The 21,916-nt window shown below is 39.8% G+C and overlaps 1 pseudogene; it reads right to left on the reverse strand.

The window, feature by feature from the left end:
* Positions 1-1,299: 1,299 nt before the first annotated feature.
* LOC133386512 (glutathione S-transferase Mu 1-like) overlaps positions 1,300-21,916 on the reverse strand; it is a 39,000-nt pseudogene continuing 18,383 nt past the window's right edge.

A 21,916-nucleotide genomic window follows, 5' to 3' on the forward strand; every position in this document is an offset into this window, starting at 1 on the left:
ACTGTGACTTAATGTAATATGATTTTATTTATGCACATATACAACTGAGCACAAGATGCCACAGCTGCTTTTGAATCAGCACAGACAGCAAGACTCTGTCTCTTTCCAGCTCCCAGATCAGACTAAAAAACTAAAACACACAGGCTACCTCCTGGCCCTAGCCAGTGAGGAGGGAGGGAGGGAAGCCTATGCCCTTCCTGAAAAAGAATCACAGTTATTCTTACGGCAACACATCTGCTTTTAACCAAGTCTTTTGACATGTAGATTGGGTACTTGACAGACTTGGCCAGACCCATTAGCTTATGAAAGGAGCTGGCTTGACCAGTTCAGTATATTCTACAAAGGCCATCTCTAGAGACACAGAATTACAGGCTTGGAGGATGCCCACAGACATCATCCAAACCAACCCCTTAATCCTATAACAATATAGTATGGTAGCTTATCCTGTGGTTAATTCCAGCTTCACCACTAACTTGTAACTGGCTTCAGTGACAGAGTGGTGGTTTCATATTTGTCTATTCAGTGAACTGAAACTATCATGCAACTGAAGCTACCATTATGTTACGAGTGCCTAACTGGCAACAAAGACCATTCACATAGTTGTCCAGCCTTACCATAGCCTTTTAAGTGAGAGAATGGGCAGGAGACTAACATTGCACTAGTGGAGATAGTGTGAGGTTGTACATCATTGTGTACCCCAGGTCCATAGCACATTTTCTGTGCCAGGGTCCAGTTCTGTAATATGCAAGACATTAATAAATGGTACCTTTGAACTTGGGCAGAATAGAATTTCCTCCTAAATGAGTTGAAAGAATATTTTGTGAATTAGGTTTTCAGACAATACCTGTCGATCTTCCAAAGTCACTCATTCAAACTCCTTCAAAATAAGCAATTTCTTATCATTTCTACCCCATATTCAGAATGAGCCATCTTCAAACCTATTGCTACCGCCCTCCACAATCTCTTTATAATGGTAGATTGTGATTCAGCCAAGCCTTAATATAGAGCCACAACTGTCACCTAACAACAACAACAACAACAATAATAATACAGTTATCAAAGATAATTTAACTAGACAGCTATTCCATTTATAGTCCAAATATCTTCTCTTTTTTTATTCCAGGATTCTGTTATCAGCTACTACAGCCTTCAAAATTCAGAAAGCTTCCAACAACCATTCTACAAAAAGAGAGCACCACATTCTAGAGAAAACTGCCTTTAGTCTATTTAATCAGCTCCAGCCAAGGCAAAAAATAAGTCTTGTCATCCAGCAGCAGCAATGATCTTTTTATTCTTCCTCTACTCTTTCTTGTTTCTCCATTTGGCCATCTTGTTATTAATGGGAGTTTTTGTAAAGCAGCTAGAGCTCATGTGGGTAGCAATCTTCTCCAGGGACTCAAAATGGGTAAGAAAATCCTGATGTTTTTTGAGCTGATCAAGGCACAAGGGTTCAAACATGCAATTTTGGTTGAGGACATCATACATAAGGAAGTCAACAAAGGCGATCTTGTCCCCAGCAAACCACTTTCTGTCCCTCAGGAACTTGGAGAACCATTTTAGCTTTCCAGCAGTTGCTCCAACTACCCAGGTTTTAGTTTCTCAAAATCAGGGTTGTAGCAGACCCATCATGAGGCCCATGCAGAAATGATTCTCCATCTTATTCTCCGGTATGTCTATTCTGATAACCTCCTCCTCAGTTTCTTCAGAGCTTGTGCTTGTGTGCGATGTACCGGAGAATGGCATTACTCTGTGTGAGTTTGTTCTTCCCATCAGTTAGGTATGGAAGATTGGGGAAATCCAGTCCCAGATTCTCATTTTCATTGATCCATTTATTCTTATCATAGTCAGGACGTTCTCCATAGTTGTAAAACTTATTTTCATAAGGTATTCTGTGTATTCTAATAGCAAGCGGATGCTATGGGCAAGCCCTCTAATATTCCAGTAGTCCACTGCCCGCAGTTTTCTTCAACCTCACTCCTCTGCAATCTCACCCAAAGCAGCAGCAACCCTCCAAATATCTCCTTAAAACATTTTACCAGAAAGCCTTCCACCCAGTTTTATTACTACCACGCTATTGCAGTCAATTTAGTTGTGCAACTTCTTGTAGCAGATATTATCTTCTCCTCCCTTCCCCTTTTTGTGGCTCCAGAGAAGGGATGGGATAAGGATATCTTACAGCCACAGTAATATCCCCAACTATGTCTGTTACGCTACCAGCAATAGTGGGAAGGGGGCCAGGAAAGGATTTGTAGAAAGGAAAGGAAGTTATGTTTGGCAGATAGAACATATGAATGTAAGAACATAGGAAGCTGCCTTATACCAAGTCAGACCATCAGTCCATCTAGCTCAGTATTATCTACATTGACTGGCTCTCCAGAGTTTCCAGCAGGCTTCTTTCACAGTCCTACCTGGAGATGACAAGGATTGAACTTTGGAACTTCGACCATTGAATTATGGTCCTTCTCAATGATTCTATGAGGGTATCCTACCATCAATTTCTGGCCCTGAGTGACAGGAATAAATTATCAAGAAGTTAAATGAATGAATTGCCTCCAGTGGAACCACTGTTGCATGGGGAATCAAAAGGAATTAAAGCCTCTTGGCAAGACACCTGCCTAACAACTATGTGAACATTAAAAGAAATTTGGAAACCACATAGGTCTGCTTCTGGTGGATTCAGTTTAATGTCAAGGTAAAATCTACTAAGAGGTTACTCTGTAGTCTTCAACCTGTATACAGTAACACATACTGTATATATTTGCAACCTTAAAAAACCATGGTGCACTGTTAATGTGTTGTATAACCATGAACAAGGACTGTGCGAGTTGCTGATGCAGTGAATGTTTATATTAGATCTAATGGGTATTTTTTAATGAGCCTGCCTGCAATGAAGAGCACAGTTCTGCAACATTTGGCCTGAAGTCCACATTAGGTACAATTTGGCAGTAACCCCAGGAACATTTAAGAAATGCATTACTTCCAGTTACTGACCCAAAGAAAATGGGAGTGTGTAGATTTTGCCCACTCACATTATGGTTAGTCAATTATGAGTTATTTATCTATAATATGCATACACTGGGTAGAGTCAGATAAATAGGAGCACATCTTTGCAATTCTCAGATGTTTTGCCAGATCATGCTCACTAGCTATTGGAAAACAGTAGATTTAGCTTGGTGATTACAATCTTGCCATGTGTAGGATCTCTTCTGTTTTCAGGAAATAATTTCTCTGTGTCTGCCAGAGAAACACTGTACATTGCACAGGATCTGGGAACATGTGGAACTATTGAGCATCTTCACCATTATGTGTGAAAGTGAACTGAAAAATGCACCTTTGAATGTGCCCCAAACTGTGGCAGCTGAACTTTGCAGATTAACATTAGGAGTGGTACACTAGCTGTGTCTTCAGGAAAGGTCATCCAGCATTGTCTTCTAACTGAGGATCTTGGATATGTTTTTGAAGAACTCTAGGACGAATTATAACCAACTCACTCTTCAATCAAGGAAATAATAGAAATATGGGTAGCTTATAATGAGTCATATGTCTACATATATTGATTCTCCAGTGCCTTTCCATGGTTTCAGGAAGGATTCTTTTCCAGCCCTTCATGGAGATTCTAGGGATTGAACCTGAGTCCTTCTGCATCAAAGTACGTCCTCTACCACTAAGTCATAGCTAGGGATGTAAGAAGGCACTGGTTTCCATTCTGACCTGTGTTTGTTATGTGCAGCGCAGTCACCATTCCACTGCAGTTCTGACAAAATACTACATTATACATTATTCATCTTGCTGTTCTTTGTGGTGGAATTTTACATAATTAATTGTGTAATTATGTAGTCATTACGTGATTCCACAACATACAGTTCAATACAAAGACCATTCATTTCAAAGTGCTAGAATTCTGCTCAATTTGGATTTGGTCCCAAATTTTCAATTAGTTTGTTTATTCTCTGTCATTGCATATTGGATTCTTATGTAGCAATCTATTTTTTGAAAATGGATTTTTAAAAAATACAATCCAACTCTAAAATATGAATACTAAGAATGATAAATTTATCAATATTTTCTTGCATTTTTCAATTTTTCATTTCAAAATATGTTTCCTTTCAAAATATCAATATTAATATCAATATTTTTTGCAAGGGAAAAAACGGATTGGTAAAAGCAGTGGCCATCAGACAAAGAACAACCTCAAATTTATACCAACCTGTTGGGTTAATGAGTGCTTTCAAACTGACACCAGCCAACAGATCCCATCCCTATTCATTTCAGTGCAAAGGAAACACAATGCAAATGCTGATTAACCTCAAAGCTGGATTACTGCAATGCACTTTATGTGGGGCTGCCCTTGGACTTGGTTCAGAAGTTCCAGCTGATGCAACATGTGGCAGCCATATTGCTGATGGGGGCACACGGCTGACAATATGTGACACCACTGTTAAAACATCAGCACTGGCTGCCCATCTACTACTGATCCAGGGTAAAGGTCCTTGTATTAATTTACAAAGCCCTAAACAACTTAGGTCCAGGGTATCTTAGGAACCGCCTGCACCCTTATATCCCAGCTTGATCACTGAGATCATCTGCAGGAGCAGTGCTGGACATCCCCTGAAATTGGCAAGGCTCATTTAACATTGACATGAAATCGAGCCTTCAGTGTCATCAGCCCAGTTCTCTGGAATGCTCTGCCAACAGAGATTCAGCAGGCGCCTTCTGTTTTAACCTTTAAATGCCTGCTGAAATCCTTTCTGTTCTGCCGGGTTTATGCAAACAGTTAAGAAGATGTCTTTTTACAGTAGGTTGACCTTTGTTTTTAATGGTTTGCATTATATGTGTGGTTTTTTGTTGCAAATGGCTTTGATGTTTTTTTAAATGAAATAACATTATTCAAAAGTTTATAAATAAATAAATATCATTTGCAGACTTAAAGCAACAACAGTGAATACTGATCATATTCACTGGACTGATTTCCATTCTGGACATGGGATGAATAAGAAAACATCCACAATTTTTGCTCCTGTTTCTGTTTCTCTTGGTTTTCTTCAACATACCTAGTGATGGCCCTTCCAAAAGCAGCTTCTCTCCTCCACCTATCTTGGGCCTTGAACACACATTCAAATAAAAAAAGGTAGATCAGTTAGAAATGAGACACATTATATGATTTATACATTAAAAAAATGTGGACCCATCTCTTCCACCACATCAGTTAAATTATTTATTTAGTGGACAAATTAGAGCGTTTGCCTTTGGCATTGTGTCATAGTGAATAATCTGGAACATTATGGTCGGGGGGGAAACCGTTCACTGAATTCATTTGTTCATGAATAGTGTGGATATTTTTGCTTTTGTGCAATACCAATCCACAGCAATATATATATATATATATATATATATATATATATATATATATATATATTGTATTAAATACTATGAATCCACTTCACCTGTCAGTGTTATTCAAAACACAAAATGCGGCATGAATAGGAAGGATGTTCAGGGATCTCTCCGATGATTACTGTTGCTAGGAAAACCACTTCCTGATATCTTTGTGCTCAATGTCTGCGTTTCGCTTTGTGTACAGCCTAGGATGACAGGCAAATTCATATCAAGGCATTGGGAAGAAGAGGAAAAGTTTAGAAATGTTTAAAGAACGCAGCTGAAAGTTAAAAGGTGTATGTCAGCTCAAATAATAGTTAAGAGTTTTGATTTCTTTCGTACGTGGGATTATTGATATCAAATTGGAGAGAATTGCGCTGGGTGTTTCTGCATTGAATGCGAATGGGGGGCGGATCTGAGTCACCTTATAGAAGCAGACTTTCCAAGATTTCCTGAATGTGACATTTTATTGTCAGCCATGCTAACAAACCAGCTCTGGATAAAATGGGACTCCTTCTAGCATCTGATTCATGCTTGCAATAAAAAAGAAATAAGTCTTGCTGGAAAAATGTAAGTTTTGATTAGTCAGAGGAGGCTTTACACGTATTTTCCCTTCATTGCAGTGAAAATTCTAGACAAGGGTGATCCAACATGACGCTTACTGGTCTGTTTTCATTTTGATTACTTATGAAAATCCTTGCATTTTCTAGCCATTTCCTCCTCTGAACATTTTCATTTACTTTGCAGCATGAGTAGCCTAGGCCTGAGGGAAAGCCGGGCCTCTGTGTCCACATATAGGAGGCATAAACAGCCCTTATATTGGAAATAATGGCTGGGTGGAGTTATTTATTTATTTATTTCAAAACTTTTATATACCGCTTAATCATTTGTATTTCAAACAAAAACAAGCCATATATAAAATGAAACAATAAAACATTAAAATCAGCAAAAAACCAAACACTGTCTTAAAATGCTTGCTGGAACAAGAAAGTCTTAGCCATGTACCTGAAGTCCAACAAGGAGGGTGCCTGTCTAATCTCATTTGGGAGGGAGTTCCATAGGCTAGGTCTGCTATAATGAATGCACAGCTTCTAGTAATTATGAGCTGTGCATCTGAGCTATGGGGGACCACCAACAGAGACTTTCCCAATGTTCTCAGTGATTGAGCTGGAATATAAGGAATCAGATTGAATTGTTCTTATATGTAAAGGTTGATGGAGAAGGAAAAAACAGAGAAAAATGATGTATTGTGCCTGATAGGGATTCCTTCTTCCACACATGTGGGAAGGTACAAATCATAGCACTAGATTTTTGTACAGATCTGGAAAATGCTTTAAATTTCTTGCCTACGACAACAACAACCTGGTATTGCACTAGATTACTTGAAAGGAGTATGTCTGGAACTGCAGTAATTGAAACCCTGTAGGTTTATTCTTAGAGAAGTAGGAAAGAATATTTGCTGGCCAATTCAAGAGTGAAAACAATTAAAAAGACATTGAAAAATAGCCAAGGCAGATAAAAAGCAGTAAGTTGAAAATAAGCAGCCCTTGAGCTGTTTTGGAGATTTGTGCCTTTGTTAATAAAAGGCAGAAGCCAAAGCAATGTGTTGTTAAAGTCCAATTGATTTCCATAGGTATGCACTTGCTTAAGTCTTCCACAGAAATCTGTGGGACTAAAAATGCTATATGTACCAGTGGTTCATGTCAAGAGTTAGCAGACTTGAAAAGGGCCCTTAAATACAGCATCCTCGTCTTTCTTATCCTGGAAGCAAACTAATTAAAGAGCAACAGAGAATATCTGGGTTCCAGTCTCTGGGGCAAAGTTGGTTTATTATTTATTATTGTGTTTTATTATATTAACGTATTGCCTTTCCTCCCGAAGGGGCTCAGAGCAACGTACAACATAACATGATAAAACATTATCAATTCAAATAAGTGGTTAAAATAAATAAAACAATTTTCTAAAAAAATAGTTAGCCAGCCAATTTCCATAATGAAATATCACAGTCACAATAACCGTTGGGCCCCATATCCCCTTCATCCTCTAAAAGCTTGGGTGTGTTAGTGTGTATATTGGTGCTGTGTTGATATCCATCTCTTATAGGCACATGCAATACATGCAGAAGAAGGGCCCCATGACATTAGCCCGCTCAAGTTATTAGTGTACAAAGTTAACTGAAAGGATATCCTTGAAATGTGACTACAAACATTGAATTGCCATTGTTGAATTCTGTTATTTTAGTTTGTTGTTTCTTCATTTCTTCATTCTTCATTTCTCCATTCTTCATTTCTCCTGCTCCCTGATTAAAATGTAGCAGCGGTTTAATAATATAATAAAGGTGAACGAGGGCTGAGTGCAGGGCCCTACAAACCATAAATCCACCACTGAGCTTAGTCTGGAAGTCCTTGCTTAGGGCTATGTAGGCTCAGACACTGTAATTCCCTTTCATTCACTGAGTTTTGGTGAGTCTCTTATTCCACAGAGTGGAAGTCCCATCACTGGGTTCCTTTATCTTTTAGTGTTTGTGCTCCTGCCCTCTTCTGCCCTTGCTCCCAATATGTTGTTTCCAAGTTCCAGTGTATCATCTCTCCGGCAGTGTCTTGCCAGCCTCATTTCCTCACTAACCTGTTCTTGTATCCTCACATGCAGGCTTGTAGCCTGTCTCCAGGGTGGTAAGCGCAATTTGTTGCCCAATCCTGTTGAGGAAGCCAGCTGAATGTTGAGAGAATGAATGTTGGAAGATTGGAATGGGCAAAATAAACAACTTATTCACACAGTGTGTTAAGTTATAGTTTGTTTCCACAAGAGGCAGTGATGGCCACCAACTTGGGTAGCTTTAAAGGAGAAGTAGACAGATTCATGGAGAATAAGGCTATGAATGGCTATTTAAAAAATGGAAGGGAGGCACCAAAGACAAAAACAAAGCAACCAGAACCAAACCAGTTCCTCAGAAATGCCAATAACAGTCAAAGTGAAGTGCAGAGACATTTTTATAGCTAAAAAATGCCCTTGAAAAAGGGTCATTTAGTCCTGAAATGTGTTGGGCTATAAAAAAATAGTTCCTGTTTGACTATAAAAAAATATCTGCACTTCATTTTGACTGACCTTGACATTCCCGAGGAACTGGTTTCCTTTTTAGTTTTTGGCTTTTTAATCAATGGCTATTAGCCACAATGGCTATCTTCCTCTTCCAGCATTGGATGTAGTATGCCTCTGAATACTAGTTGCTGGGAATCATAAGTGGGGAATGTGCTGTTACACTCAAGTCCTGCTTGTGGGCTTTCCATAGGCATCTGATTGGCCACTGTGAGAACAGGATGCTGGACTAGATAGGCCTTGGCCTGATTCAGTTTTAGAGCTCTTCTTATGTTCTTAACCCGGAGCTGGTCCTGTAGTGGGGGATGACTGCTGCCTTCATGCCCTCCTGGTTCTATGAAACTGCTGAAAATGGGAAGTTGTACGAGATGGACCCTTTGCCTGCCTGAACAAACTGAATGGATCAACTCAAAGCAGTAATTCCCAGCAGAATAAAAAGATTAAGGTAGATTAAAAAGAGTAATGGCTCTCGATTCTCTAGTATCACAATCAATTTCAGGGCTAGGGAACCTTTTTCAGCCCAAGAGCCACCTTCCTTTATGGGTAACCTCCTGAGGGCAACATGCCAGTGGGGGGGTGGGCGTGCAGGGCTGGGCTGGAGTCAAAAGTGGGCAGAGCAAGGAATGTTAACTTTTTTCCTTTTTGGGGCTATTTATTTTTTCAGATACTTGCACACCCATCTCTATCCTCCATCTGGAAACCAAGAGGCATGATCAATGTTCAAGGACACAATCTAGCCAGACGAAAACACTCAAGGAGATTATGCGGCAAGGTCAGTAGGGGTGTGTGTGTCCTGGGGAGAGTTCTAAGGGCCAGACAGACAGGTTTAGAGAACCACATTTGGCCTCTGGTCCTGAAGTCGCCCCTACACTTTATTTCCTCCACTCTCAGACCCATACAAAGGGTCCGTTTGGTCCTGTTTTCATCAATGGCAAGACGATGCTTCTTAGAAGCCCACAAGCAGTGTATGAAGGCCATGCCTTTCCCATACTGTTTCTCTCCAGCATTCAGAGGTATACTGCCTCTGAATATGGAGGTTCTATTTAGCTATCATACCAGCTGCTATTACAAAATGCCATGTTTCCTCCCTTGTGTTCTTTCTTAAAATAGCAGAGAATGTATTGCATTCTCTAGGGCCCCCCAACCATTCAACCATTTAGAATTCTAAGACACAAGCACATTTTAAACTAAGGCACTAGTTTAACAGTTTTAGTTGTAAAGAACTGGTGGTTATCATACAAAAGCATTAGTGTATGTGGCAACTGTAGATGAGATATAAATGCTATCTCTGAATATTTTTCTTTCCACATTACCTCCTCTCGCTTTCAATGTTTTCTGCTATAATTGTTGGCACTGGTGGTATTGGTATTGTTAACATTTTGACAGAGCGTAGAAAAGTTACTTTTTGAACTACAACTCCCATCAGCCCAATCCAGTGGCCATGCTGGCTGGGGCTGATGGGAGTTGTAGTTCAAAAAAGTAACTTTTCCAAACTCTGCATTTTGATGGAAAAACTGCTTTGTAATCCTTACTTCTTTTCTCTTCAGTCTGGGTAGGCTGGGAGAAGGAGTAGGCAGGCCTGATTTAAACGTGAAAATGAATGCATAAAATATATATTACCTATATGGTATTGCATGTGGCTAGTGACATATTTTTTTAAAAAATGTTTCACTGGTACCTACCAATGATGATCCAGTTAAAATGTGATGTGAGCTCTGCAGAACCTCACAGAAAATATAAAAAAGGAAAATAAATGGGGAGGGGATTCAAATCTCATGTGTGAAGGCACCCTGTGAGAAGCTGTGCTTCAAATCCTTATGAAGAACTCTATTTCCTTTACCTAGTTATTCTCCCAGGATAATACAGAAGTCATTAACAGGTGGCCTGTCAGTTGCCCTTCTCTCTCAAAGGCAGCCAGAAGTTCTTTGTCACTTCTAGAATCATGTGTTTATAAGGGTTGTTTCTGCAAATGTATTCTTGATAGCAGCAGCCTAGCTACTGAACAAAAGAAGTTATTTGAACAGTGGAAATTTAATTGAGCTTTGTGAATAGAAAAGGCAGGTTAGATCTGGGATCTCATGGTAAACAAATACCTTACTATCTGCAACCCCTCCTGTTTCATAAAGCTCTCAGGAAGCTTCCAGAATCTTCTGCTAAACTGTAGACTAACACACTGAGGAGAATGTTGTTTAGAGTAAAGACTAAGTCAAAGATGACAACATTTACATTCAACCTGTGTGTTTCTTTGGAATGTGAATTTACCAAACTCCCCAAACATTTGATCATATTTTTTGGGGGGGGGGATATGTTAAAATCATCTAAACCAATATTTAAAAAGCAGTATCATTCAGGGTTGTAGTCTCTTGATATTCTCCTCAAGTTCTCACAGACAGTACAATTAAAAAAACCCAGTAAATTATTTCAGCAGAAACATCTTCTGCAAAGGGATTTAATTTCTTATTATGGGCTCAAACCCAGTTGCTCCTACATCTTAATAAAGCATAGTTGAGAAGTAGGGGTGGTAGAAACTGTTAATATTGGTTCTTTCAGTTTCTTATTTTTCCAGTCCTACATTCAGTTCTCCACATTTCTGCAGCAATTTGCAAATTTTTTAAAAAACAATTGTCATGAAAATTCTTCAGCAATTCAGTGCAATTTTCACTTAATAAATATATTTTTGTATGCAGTATAACTAATGTACACATTTTTGTGAGCAATTTTACTAATATAATGCATTTCTGTATGCTGTTTTCACTAATACATTCATTTTTATGCACACTTACCCCTAATATAAGAATTTTTGTAAACATTGGTTGGTTGGAGAACTGCATCGCAAAATTTGGATAAATGTGAATTTTGAAGGATGTCTGTGTTTTGGTTCTCATATTGTTTCAGAAAGTGTGAATTTGATGGATTTGGTTTTAAATGTGAGATGAATTTCTTCCCCATCCCTGTTAAGAAGTGATGGGGCCAAAGACTGCTAAATCTGCGTTGTGTATATGAATGGGTTAAATTTGTGTTTTTTAGCCTGATTGGGTTCCTATAGTTCTCTTCCATTTTTAACTGCTAGGTAGACATTTTTCCTTAATCTAGTCAGGCTGCAATAAAGTAAGATTGTTTGAAGGCCTGACTATGTATTGTTTTCTCCCTGACAGTGAGCCCCAAAATAACAGTCTGTCATTCCTACCTCATTGGTTCCAAGGAACAGACGCAACCCTGAGGTAATTTTTTTCATTTTTATTTGTTTATAAAAGTATTTATATAGCGCCATCTCATAAAACATTAGGTCGGTGTACAACAAAATGTATATAATAAAACACTATTTAAAACAGTACAAAATAATAATGGGCAGTTTTCATTAGAATTTCAGCCATGGGCTGAAAAACAAGACAAAGCCTGAAAAAAGGGAGTTCCGGGTGTGTGTGTCAGGGGTAGAAACAAGGGGAGGGGAGGGGGACTTACATCTCATCCTGGCCTGGTTTGGTTCTCTCCTGCGGCCCCCAGTCTTGGCAGATGCTACGCCAGGAGAAATGGTGGTGGAAGGACGCTAGAGATGGAAAGATCTGTCTGGTTCAGTTCTCTCAGTTTCTCATTTTTCCAATGTTAAATTCAGTTCTTCACATTTCTACAGTGATCTGCAACTTTTTTAAAATCATCATGAAAATTCTCCACCATTTTAGTGTGAATTTCTCCAAATAAACACATTTGTAGACAAGTTTTGACAAAGGTACACATTTTTGCAAATTTCTCATTTCATGCCTTTTTGCATGTTATTTTCACTCATTATTAATTTTTATGCACACTTTCTCTAATACATGCATTTTTGTAAATGTTGTTTAGTTGGCGAACTGTATCCCAAAATTCTAATAAATGCAAATTTTGAAGGATAGCTCTGTTCTGGTTCTCATATTGTTTCGGAAATTGCAAATTTGATGAATTCTGCTTGAAATGCGAACTGAATCAAAATTCTCACCAATCCCTAAGGACACATATATTTCCTTTCCTTCTGCCAAGCTCCACTGGCACAGTCAGTGTGCTCCCCTCTCTGAGGCTCCTGAACGGAGGTAGGATGTGGTGGAAGCTGACACCGCCTTCTCTTCTGCTGACTCCACTCCTGCCGGCCTCCTCTGTGTTGGATTGCTCTGTTAATCTGTAAACCTTGATGTTAGATTATGAATATGGCTTCTAGTATCATGTTTTTGATTTGATACTCAGCACACAAATACTCATTGATGACTATATGTGTAAATGGGAGAAGGGTGCTGAGCCCTACAGGGACTTTTTTTTTTTTAGTTTTTCAGTTTTAACATTATGATCCAACAGACATTCACAAACCCCACAATAACCCACATGGGCAATTTCTTTATTTTATTTTATCTATAAAATTATTTCTGTACCGCCACATCATGAAATTTTAAAAGGGGTAGGCCTAGAAGTAGGCATTGTGAGAGCAGGGGCACAGGATATAAATTCAGAAGAGCAAAATTACCACAGGCCAAACCACATGTGCCAAAGACACTTGAAGAGAGACACTGCTTACAAGTGCCTGTACGCTAATGCTAGGAGCCTCCGAACCAAGATGGGAGAACTGGAGTGCTTGGTCTTAGAGGAGAGCATTGATATAGTGAGCATAATGGAGACCTGGTGGAATGGAGAAAACCAGTGGGATACAGTTATCCCTGGATATAAACTATATTGGAAGGACAGGAAAGGACGTATTGGTGGCGGAGTCGCTCTATACGTGAAAGAAGGCATTGAATCCAGCAAGCTCGAAACCCCAAAAGAGGCAGACTCCTCCACAGAATCGTTGTGGGTGGTGATACCATGCCCCAGGAGGGACTTAATACTGGGAACGATCTATTGTCCCCCTGATCAAAATGCTCAGGGAGACCTTGAGATGAGATATGAAATTGAGGAAGCATCCAAACTAGAAAATGTGGTAGTAATGGGTGACTTCAACTACCCGGACATAGACTGGCCGCATATGTGTTCCAGTCATGACAAAGAAGCAAAGTTTCTAGATATTCTAAATGTCTATTCCCTAGACCAGTTGGTCATGGAACCGACCAGAGGGACGGCAACCCTGGACTTAATCCTCAGTGGGGACAGAGACCTGGTGCGAGATGTAAGTGTTGTTGAACCGATTGGGAGCAGTGACCACAGTGCTATTAAATTAAACATACATGTAACTGGCCAATTGCCAAGAAAATCCAACATGGTCACATTTGACTTCAAAAGAGGAAACTTCACAAAAATGAGGGGATTGGTAAAAAGAAAGCTGAAAAACAAAGTCCAGAGGGTCACATCACTCAAAAATGCTTGGAAGTTGTTTAAAAACACTATATTAGAAGCTCAACTGGAGTGCATACCGCAGATCAGAAAAGGTACCGCCAGGGCCAAGAAGATGCCAGCATGGTTAACGAGCAAAGTCAAGGAAGCTGTTAGAGGCAAAAAGTCTTCCTTCAGAAAATGGAAGTCTTGTCTGAATGAAGAAAATAAAAAATAACAAACTCTGGCAAAAGAAATGCAAGAAGACAATAAGGGATGCTAAAAAAGAATTTGAGGAGCACATTGCTAAGAACATAAAAACCAACAACAAAAAATTCTATAAATACATTCAAAGCAGGAGACCATCTAGGGAGGCGATTGGACCCTTGGATGATAAGGGAGTCAAAGGAGTATGAAAGAACGATAAGGAGATTGCAGAGAAGCTAAATGAATTCTTTGCATCTGTCTTCACAGTGGAAGATATAGGGCAGATCCCTGAACCTGAACTAACATTTGCAGGAAGGGATTCTGAGGAACTGAGACAAATAGTGGTAACGAGAGAGGAAGTTCTAGGCTTAATGGACAATATAAAAACTGACAAATCACCGGGCCCGGATGGCATCCACCCGAGAGTTCTCAAAGAACTCAAATGTGAAATTGCTGATCTGCTAACTAAAATATGTAACTTGTCCCTCAGGTCCTCCTCCGTGCCTGAGGACTGAAAAGTGGCAAATGTAACGCCAATATTCAAAAAGGGATCCAGAGGGGATCCCGGACATTACAGGCCAGTTAGCTTAACTTCTGTCCCTGGAAAACTGGTAGAAAGTATTATTAAAGCTAGATTAACTAAGCACATAGGAGAACAAGCCTTGCTGAAGCAGAGCCAGCATGGCTTCTGCAAGGGAAAGTCCTGTCTCAGTAACCTATTAGAATTCTTTGAGAGTGTCAACAAGCATATAGATAGAGGTGATCCAGTGGACATAGTGTACTTAGACTTTCAAAAAGCGTTTGACAAGGTACCTCACCAAAGACTTCTGAGGAAGCTTAGCAGTCATGGAATAAGAGGAGAGGTCCTCTTGTGGATAAGGAATTGGTTAAGAAGCAGAAAGCAGAGAGTAGGAATAAACGGACAGTTCTCCCAATGGAGGGCTGTAGAAAGTGGAGTCCCTCAAGGATCGGTATTGGGACCTGTACTTTTCAACTTGTTCATTAATGACCTAGAATTAGGAGTGAGCAGTGAAGTGGCCAAGTTTGCTGACGACACTTCAATTGTTCAGGGTTGTTAAAACAAAGAAGGATTGCGAAGAGCTCCAAAAAGTCCTCTCCAAACTGAGTGAATGGGCGGAAAAATGGCAAATGCAATTCAATATAAATAAGTGTAAAATTATGCATATTGGAGCAAAAAATCTTAATTTCACATATACGCTCATGGGGTCTGAACTGGCGGTGACCGACCAGGAGAGAGACCTCGGGGTTGTAGTGGAAAGCACGATGAAAATGTCGACCCAGTGTGCAGCAGCTGTGAAAAAGGCAAATTCCATGCTAGCGATAATTAGGAAAGGTATTGAAAATAAAACAGCCGATATCATAATGCCGTTGTATAAGTCTATGGTGTGGCCACATTTGGAATACTGTGTACAGTTCTGGTTGCCTCATCTCAAAAAGGATATTATAGAGTTGGAAAAGGTTCAGAAGAGGGCAACCAGAATAATCAAGGGGATGGAGCGACTCCCTTACGAGGAAAGGTTGCAGCATTTGGGGCTTTTTAGTTTAGAGAAAAGACGGGTCAGAGGAGACATGATAGAAGTGTATAAAATTATGCATGGCATTGAGAAAGTGGATAGAGAAAAGTTCTTCTCCCTCTCTCATAATACTAGAACTCGTGGACATTCAAAGAAGCTGAATGTTGGAAGATTCAGGACAGACAAAAGGAAGTACTTCTTTACTCAGCGCATAGTTAAACTATGGAATTTGCTCCCACAAGATGCAGTAATGGCCACCAGCTTGGATGGCTTTAAAAGAAGATTAGACAAATTAATAGAGGACAGGGCTATCAATGGCTACTAGCCATGATGGCTGTGCTCTGCCACCCTAGTCAGAGGCAGCATGCTTCTGAAAACCAGTTGCCGGAAGCCTCAGGAGGGGAGAGTGTTCTTGCACTCGGGTCCTGCTTGCAGGCTTCCCCCAGGCACCTGGTTGGCCACTGTGAGAACAGGATGCTGGACTAGATGGGCCACTGGCCTGATCCAGCAGGCTCTTCTTATGTTCTTATCATAAAATATCAGGATGGCATAAAATAAAACATAAACATAAATCAACATTTAAAAATACAGATAATGATTAAAGTGACTAGCTAGTCAGAAAAAAAAAACTAAACAGCTGCAAAGATCTGGTGGCATAAAAAAATTCTTCAAGAGATGCCTAAAAGTCAAAAGCAAGGTTGCTGACCAAAGCTCTGCTGAAAGAGTGACACTAAGTGCCTGACTTCCAGTTGGGCCTCTGGAACACAATGTTAAAGCTGACATTTTATCTGGGTACAGAATCTCCACCCCTGCTGTCCCTTTTTTAATGTGCCACTATCAAAATTATGATTTAATGAAGTGTGGCAAACCTAATGAAATCCTGGATCCCATTGTATTAGAAAACTGGCCACAAATGTGCTAAAAGAGCTATGTTGGCTCCCAGTTTTCTTTCAATTACAATTTAAGTTGCTGGTTTTGACCTTTAAAGCCCTAAACAGTTTGGGACCTAGGTATCTGTCTGCCTGCCTTCCCCTCATTAGTCATGCCCATCGCACGAGAGCCAGGGAAGAGGGCCTATTGAGTATGCCTACTGTATCTGAAGAATGATTAGCAAATACTCAACAGAGCTCTGTTGTGGCCCCTAGACTATGAAATGCCCCCTGTGATGTAAGATCAGCCCCCTCTCTTCCCATTTTTAGATGGCTGCTGAAGACCCATTTATGCAAGCATTTGGTTAAAATTCTACCCCTTTATGCTGCATAAAGAATAGATTTTATCTATTTGTTTATGTATGGTTTTATGTATATTTTGTATTTTTAAATCTATGTAATCCACCTTGGGACCTGCATTCTGGGTGAGAGGTGGACAACAAAAATAAGTAAGGAAGTAAGGAAGGAAGAAAATAAATAAACAAACAAATGAATTATTATTATTATTATTATTATTATTATTATTAAATAGTAGTAGTAGTGGTGGTGGTGGTGGTGGTGGTGGTGGTAGTAGTAGTAGTAGTAGTAGTAGTAGTAGTAGTAGTACTTGGACTAAAAGACAACATGGTACGCCATCACTACTAGAATTCATCGTGACATCACAGATGATTTAGGGCCACCCCATCTCACTGTGTTGGAAGCCAACTGCATTTCAAACAAAATAAATTATCTGCTACTTTGCCCTGTAGCCAGCTCTCTACAAGACCCAGGGCACATGAATGTGCATGAGTCTACCACCTTGCTGAAACTAAGCAAGTCTGGGTCTGGTCAGTGCCTGGATGGGAGACCACTTGGGAATGTATGCAACCTTGGGTTCCTTGATGAAAGAAAGGCGGGATAGAAATGTAATTAAATTGAACAGCTGTTGACAGAAATTATTATACTGTACTTAATAAATAATAATAATAAATACAAACAAACACTGAAAGTGAGAAAGCGTTGAATGTTTCACTGTGCTCGCCATTTGTGCAGGACCATGCCATGTGCTCCCTGTGCGTTGTGCTGCACAAGGCAGCAGGCTTCTATGATGGAGAGGGCCCTGAGGGCCCAGTTTTGAAAGCTGTGATCACTTCAGGGGTTATCTAGGCCATCTGTAGGTGAGATTCTCATTTTCTTCTCCTTGCAGCTGCTCACACATACAATATCTTAATCCTAACTTGTGGGAGTGAAACTCTGGCAGCCTTAAGTATATAATTTCCCTCCTATTACATTATTCCTTCCAGTACAGGAAGTACCCAGTGTTTGTCATCTAGGAGTGTCATATCATTACATTGCATATTGCAGTGTAATGATGTGAAATGATTAAATGACAAAATGCCAGTTTGCTGCCAAAAATTTAAAGTGCCACACTTTTATTTGCAGATGGGAAAGCTATTATTAATTTTTGTGCAGGCTTTGCCAGCTGAAATAATGCAAGCAGTCTGAAAATGAAGGTTGCTGCAATTGTAGCTATGATTTGGGTTTAAGAGGTAGAATGATTTGTAGATACTGTATCTGTCTGGATTTGAGAGCAGGTGACCAATGCCAGAGGCTCTAACAGTTTTAGGCTCCTGACAAATAAGGAATGAAATGAGGAGTGGGGGTGGAGGAAAAGAAAAATGATTAGCATCTTTGTAAGTTAAATGCAAATACTAATCTTGTTGAAGAGGTTATAAAATGAACATTACTTACGGTCCTTTTTTGTCTTTTGTGTTGTTTGGCTTTGGCTGTTAGTACAGTTATTTATAGACAAAATAATAATTAAAAAGTGTCATAATAAATGGTTTAGAACAGATGTGCAGACATACTATGGGCTTATATAATAGATCCTTGAAGTTTTGTCCCAGAACTCATTATCTTAGTCTGGACCTGTACATTACATCTTGGAAGCTATTTGCGACTGGTTGATATTTGTATTTCTGCTTTGGCGGAATTATGGAATAACTGAAGGTGATCAAAGTAATAACCAAGATGAATTTTTTGTCATTGGTTTCTAAGACTAATAATTGAAAACAGGATTTGGTAAAGTTCACTTGCAATTTTACTTGAATATTCTTTATGAATTGCAGAAAGCCCTTCTATGATTTCACCGATAATTGCACTACCATAGAGTAGCTGTGCTTCCAGCCAAGAGTTCAGCAATTTTTTAAAAAGTGCTTTGCCATGTTGTAGGGTTGGAAACTTGCACATTAAATCTAGTGTAGAGTGGTGGTGGTGGTGGTGGCAAGAAAATATGCAATCTACTGAACTGTATTCACCATCAACAATCCTGGGAGCTATAGTTTATCCCTCACAGAGCTACAGTTCCCAGCACCCTTAGCAAACTACAGTTCCCAGGATTCTTTGGGGAAAGCCATGTGTTTTAAATGTATGGTATGGATGTGATCCTGGGAAATGGGGGAAATGGAGGATGTGTGATAAATCCTTTCTTGTGTGTACTCCAATCCACTTATGGTTAGGTATGTATTGTGTTGGGTACACAACAACATGTTCACCCATTTCTTGGAACAGGAAGCCCTTACATGCATCTTTTTTGACAAATGTGCATGTTGAGCATGGGAGAGCAGGCAGGCATCCCAGAGAACTGTGGTGGTATGTAAAGCAGCACAAGTGTTGCCCCCACCTCCTTCAAAGCAAACAGCAACCTCTTGGAGCCCTTGTCAATCAACTCCAAATCTTAGGACTCTTTCCCCTTTTGTGGCTACATTGACTCTTCCCACTTTTTTTCCCTCTTGGTCCTTGCTCAAGGATGTGGGATGCATCTTGAACAGCAGTTACTAACAATCTCATTGAAGATTCTGTCCATCAGAGGACATTAAGTGAACATCTGCCTGTTATGCTCATGAACAAGCAATCAAATTGAACAAATGAATCTGACACAACACTTTATTCTATGCTGGGGCCCATTCTGGGCACCGCACTTTAGAAAGGATATATATAGACAAATTGGAATGGATTCAAAAGAGGGCAATGAAAATGGTCAGTGATACAGAAACAAGCCCTATGAGGAAAGATTTATAGAACTGGGTATGTTTAACCTAGAGAAGAAAAGACTGTGGGAGGACATAATAGGACTCTTCAAATTGTTTTAATTTAATTTATTGCATTTATATCCCACCTTTCCTCCAAGGAGCTCAAGGTGGTATACATGGTTCTCCCCCTCCTCGTTTAATTCCCACAACAACTCTGTGAAGTAGATTAGGCTGAGATACAGTTACAGGCTGAAGTCATCCAGGGAGCCTTGTGGCTGAGTGGAGATTTGAGCCCTGGTCTCCCAGGCCTTAGTCCAAAACTCTAACCACTACACAACAAATACCCAAAGGATTGTCACATAGAAAAGGACAAAGATGACTCGTCTGCTGTCCCAGAGGCCAGGACTATATCAGAATGGTTTAAATAATAAGAGGGTAGATTTTGATTGAACATCAGAAGAAACGTCTTAATGGTAAAAGCAATTCAGCAATGGCTCCTGTAATCTAAAGGAGTGGTAGGCTATTTCCTGCCAGACATCTTCAAGCAGCATCTATTGTAGATGCTGTAGCTCTGGATTTTCCACAGGGGATTGAACTAGTCTACAAGTCCCACCACAACTCTATAATTCTGTTACTCCAATAGGATGTTGATCCGAGTTTCCTGTTTTAATCTCTCTGTTTTAATGGGATGTTTTGGGCTCATCCAGACGACTGCAAAATGTGTGACACGCCCACTATGTGTGTTCATTATTTTTCGATCATCCAAATGACGTCTCGCGCTGTTACGCATTTTCGCGGGTTAAATCTGCTCCTTGCAATACTGGCAAAAATGCAATTTGCTGTTTAAAATCGGGAAACATCCGCTGTGCCTTCAGGAGTTAGAATGCAATACCATGGACTTTACAGCTGATGGGTGATTCTTGGGTGTTGCCCCTTGCCCCTTCTCCTCATTCCAGCCAATCACATATCTGCACTTTTGCGCATGTGCGAGAATAAGCCCGGGAAAATTGAACCAATCATCGCAATGGTGGGGTGTTAGGGGGGTGTCTGCAACTACTGCACAGATGCATTTTATTTTTTGCCAGCCTGCAAACTGGGTGGCCACTCTGGGTGAGATCTGCAATGCACAGCAAGCGAGAAAGGGGGGCGGTCGGTTTCAGCCTGCCTCCAGAAAGCTTTGTCAATTTCATTCTACTTGCTGGGGTTTTTGCTTCAAATAAGAAAAGCATACATTTGTTTAAGTGTAATATCGCAAATACAAACAAGAGAAGGGCTGCTGGTTGGTTTCACGCCTGCTCCGGAAAGCTTTGTCAATTTCATTCTCCATGGGAAGGAAAGGGAGAAGGAGGGGGGGGTGACACGTTTCTTGCTTTTTTGGAGAAATAAGTTCAATTGCCAGTGTGTGTATCTCCTTAAATATCAATAAAGGCAGAAAAGCATACATTCATTTAAGCATAATATCGCAAATACAAACGAGGCAGGCATGAAACCAACCAGCAGCCTTTCCTTCCGAGGTGAGAACTCCTTTACAGCCATATTGTGCTTCGTTGCAAAGGGGGAGAGGAGCATACATAATTTTTTTGCTGACCAATTGGTTGATAGGGGGAGGTTTTAGAGGCGGAGCTTGGAAAAAGCAAAAAGAATGTAGGGTCTTACTGCTGCATGTGCAGGTGCAAAAAAGCGTTTTTTTTTAATTGGGAAAGAGCGAACTAAAAGGCAAAGTGAGGACTATCAGATGACAAACCAAATATGGAAACTGTGGATTATCCCGCTCCGTTTGGATAAGCCCTTCGTTGCATATTTTAATTAGCAACAATTTTAATGTTTTAATGAGATTGTTTCATTGCGTATTTTCATTATGGTGTATTTTAATAATGTTGAAAATTGGTTTCCATATTTTGTAAACCGCCTAGAAACCTATTCCAACATCAAGTGGTATATAAATGTCATAAATTATTATTATTATTATTACCATCATCATCAACAACAGCAACAACAGTAATAATACAAGTATCCAACTAAACAGTTCTGCTAGTACAAGGACTTTTAGCTGTGCAATGAAACTTCTCAGCCCTCTCCTCTCCCTGCGCACCCCACACATGCCCCCTAAACCTCTACTGGGGGTTACTCTAACCCTCCAGATTTACAGCGTGCGCAAGGGGTGCACAGGGAGAGGAGAGGGTGGGGAAGTTCCATTGTGCAGCTAAAAGTCCTTGTCCTCACGGAACTGTTTAGCTGGATACCATATTATTATTATTATTATTATTATTATTATTAATTATTATTAATATTAATAATAATAATAATAATAATAATAATAATAATAATAATAATAATAATAATAATAATTTCCATTGCAATGTTCTTCAGCTGGGATAGCTGATAAAGTAAGAGGAAACAGGAGTGTTTGTTGTTTGCATGTGTATCTCTATACACAGTTAACTCTGGATGAGAGCTTTGCTAGATTCCCTAAAAGCAGCACTCAACTTAAAGT

This window comes from Rhineura floridana, chromosome 6 (assembly GCF_030035675.1).
Source record: "Rhineura floridana isolate rRhiFlo1 chromosome 6, rRhiFlo1.hap2, whole genome shotgun sequence".
Lineage (NCBI taxonomy): Eukaryota > Metazoa > Chordata > Lepidosauria > Squamata > Rhineuridae > Rhineura > Rhineura floridana.